Below are 3,922 nucleotides of genomic sequence, written 5' to 3'. Positions count from 1 at the left end.
ATCCAAGGACACCAAAAAGTGAAAGCTTGGGGATGCCCCGAAAGGCATCCCCTCTTTCGTCCACTTCCATCGGTACTTTACTTGGAGCTATATTTTTATTCACCAACATGATATGTGTTTTGCTTGGAGCGTCTTGTATTATTTGTGTCTTTGTGTATTAGTATGCCACAATCATCCTTGATGTACACACCTTTTGAGAGAGCCATACATGAATTAAAATTTGATAGAATACTCTATGTGCTTCACTTATATCTTTTGAGCTAAGTAGTTTTGCTCTATGTGCTTCACTTATATCTTTTGAGCTAAGTATTTTTGCTCTATGTGCTTCACTTATATCTTTTGAGCTAAGTAGTTTTGCTCTATGTGCTTCACTTATATCTTTTGAGCGTTATAATGTTGCTCTATGTGCTTCGCTTAGATCTTTTAGAGCACGGTGGTGGATTTGTTTTAAAGAAACTATTGATCGATCATGCTTCACTTAAATTATTTTGAGAGTCTCTTAATAGCATGGTAATTTTCTTAATAATAATATGCTTGGTATTCAAGATTTTTGAAACTTTCTTTTGAGTGTGTTGAATACTAAGAAAAGATTGAAACATGATAATTGTATTGAGATATGGAGGTGATAATATTAAAGTCATGCTAGTTGAGTAGTTGTGAATTTAAAGAATACTTGTGTTAAAGTTTGTGATTCCTGTAGCATGCACGTATGGTGAACCATTATGTGATGAAGTCGGAGCATGATTTATTTATTGATTGTCTTCCTTATGAGTGGCGGTCGGGGACGAGCGATGGTCTTTTCCTACCAATCTATCCCCCTAGGAGCATGCGCGTAATACTTTGCTTTGATAACTTCTAGATTTTTGCAATAAGTATATGAGTTCTTTATGACTAATGTTGAGTCCATGGATTATACGCACTCTCACCCTTCCATCTTTGCTAGCCTCTCTAATACCGCGCACCTTTCACTGGTATCATACACCTACCATATACCTTCCTCAAAACAGCCACCATACCTACCTATTATGGCATTTCCATAGCCATTCCGAGATATATTGCCATGCAACTTTCCACCATCTAGTTCATCATGACACATTCATCATTGTCATATTTCTTAGCATGATCATGTAGTTGACATAGTATTTGTGGTGAAGCCACTGTTCATAATTTTTCATATTTGTCACTCTTGATTCATTGCATATCCCGGTACACCACTGGAGGCATCCATATAGAGTCATACTTTGTTTTAGAATCGAGTTGTAATCATTGAGTTGTAAATAAATAGAAGTGTGATGATCATCATTCAATAGAGCATTGTCCCAAAAAAGGAGAAAGGCCAAAGAAAAAAAAAGGCCCAAAAAAGAAAATAAATAAAAAGGGGCAATGCTACTATCCTTTTTTCCACACTTGTGCTTCAAAGTAGCACCATGATATAGCGAGTCTCATATATTGTGCTTCAAAGTAGCACCATGTTCTTCATATAGAGAGTCTCATATGTTGTCACTTTCATATACTAGTGGGAATTTTACATTATAGAACTTGGCTTGTATATTCCAATGATGGGCTTCCTCAAATTGCCCTAGGTCTTCGTGAGCAAGCAAGTTAGATGCACACCCACTAGTTTCTTTTGTTGAGCTTTCATACATTTATAGCTCTAGTGCATCCGTTGCATGGAAATCCCTACTCACTCACATTGATATCTATTGATGGGCATCTCCATAGCCCGTTGATACGCCTAGTTGATGTGAGACTATCTTCTCCTTTTTGTCTTCTCCACAACCACCATTCTATTCCACCTATAGTGCTATATCCATGGCTCACGCTCATGTATTGCGTGAAGATTGAAAAAGTTTTGAAAAAGTTAAGAGTATGAAACAATTGCTTGGCTTGTCATCAGGGTTGTGCATGATTTAAATATTTTGTGTGGTGAAGATGGAGCATAGCCAGACTATATGATTTTGTAGGGATAACTTTCTTTGGCCATGTTATTTTGACAAGACATAATTGCTTGGTTAGTATGCTTGAAGTATTATTATTTTTATGTCAATATAAACTTTGTTTTGAATCTTTCGAATCTGAATATTCATACCACAATTAAGAAGATTTGCATTGAAATTATGCCAAGTAGCACTCCGCACCAAAAATTCTCTTTTTATCATTTACCTACTCAAGGACGAGCAGGAATTAAGCTTGGGGATGCCTGATACATCTCCAACTTATCTATAATTTTTGATTGCTCCATGCTATATTATCTACTGTTTTAGACTATATTGGACTTTATTTTCCACTTTCATATTATTTTCGGGACTAACCTATTAACCGGAGGCCCGGCCCAGAAATGCTGTTTTTTGCCTATTTCAGTGTTTCAGAGAAACAGAATATCAAACGGAGTCCAAACAGAATAAAATCTTCGGGAACGTGATTTTCTCACCGAACGTGATCCAGGAGACTTGGACCCTACTCCACGGGATCAAAGAGGAGGTCACGAGGGTGGGGGCGCCCCCCCCCCCCCAGGGCGCACCCCCTGCCTCGTGGGCCCCTCGGTGCTCCACCGACGTACTCCTTCCTCCTATATATACCTACGTACCCCCAAACGATCAGAACGGGAGCCAAAAACCTAATTCCACCGCCGCAACTTTCTGTATCCATGGGATCCCATCTTGGGGCATGTTCCGAAGCTCCGCCGGAAGAGGGTCGTCATCACGGAGGGCTTCTACATCATCATAGCCTCTCCGATGAAGTGTGAGTAGTTTACCTCAGACCTTCGGGTCCATAGTTAGTAGCTAGATGGCTTCTTTTCTCTCTTTGAATCTCAATACAAAGTTCTCCCCCTCTCTTGTGGAGATCTATTCGATGTAATCTTCTTTTTGTGGTGTGTTTGTTGAGATCGATGAATTGTGGGTTTATGATCAAGTCTATCTATGAATAATATTTGAATCTTCTCTGAATTCTTTTATGTATGATTGGTTATCTTTTCAAGTCTCTTCGAATTATCCGTTTGGTTTGGCCAACTAGATTGGTAGTTCTTGCCATGGGAGAAATGCTTAGCTTTGGGTTCGATCTTGCGGTGTCCTTTCCCAATGACAGAAGGGGCAGCAAGGCACGTATTGCATCGTTGCCATCGAGGATAACAAGATGGGGTTTATTTCATATTGCATGAATTTATCTCTCTACATCATGTCATCTTGCTTAAGGTGTTACTCTATTTTTAACTTAATACTCTAGATGCATGCTGGATAGCGGTCGATGAGTGGAGTAATAGTAGTAGATGCAGAATCGTTTCGGTCTACTTGTCACGGACATGATGCCTATATACATGATCATGCCTAGATATTCTCATAACTATGCTTAATTCTGTCAATTGCTCAACAGTAATTTGTTCACCCACCGTAGAATACTTATGCTCTTGAGAGAAGCCACTAGTGAAACCTATGGCCCCCGGGTCTATTCTCATCATATCAATCTCCATCACTTTAATCTTGCTTTGCTTTTACTTTTTACTTTGCATCTTTATACCAAAAATACCAAAAACTATTATATCTATCAGATCTCACTCTCGTAAGTGACCGTGAAGGGATTGACAACCCCTAACCGTGTTGGTTGCGAGTAGCTATCGCTTTGTGCAGGTACGAGGGACTTGAGTGTGGCCTCCTACTGGATTGATACCTTGGTTCTCAAAAACTGAGGGAAATACTTACGCTACTCTGCTGCATCATCCCTTCCTCTTCGGGGAAAACCAACACAAGCTCAAGACGTAGCAAAAGTCAGCATAGCAAACGGCAACAAGAACATTGCCGTGAAGTATGTTCCGCTCATGCTTCAGAGCACGGGCCGAACATGGCTGAACAACCTCAAGCCCAAAAGCATCAACAACTAGTTGGACTTCAGTGACATCTTCTTCCGCAACTTCACCAGCACCTAC

Source organism: Triticum dicoccoides, chromosome 2A (assembly GCF_002162155.2).
Source record: "Triticum dicoccoides isolate Atlit2015 ecotype Zavitan chromosome 2A, WEW_v2.0, whole genome shotgun sequence".
In the NCBI taxonomy this organism is placed as follows: Eukaryota; Viridiplantae; Streptophyta; class Magnoliopsida; order Poales; family Poaceae; genus Triticum; species Triticum dicoccoides.
This window is presented reverse-complemented; position numbering follows the sequence as displayed.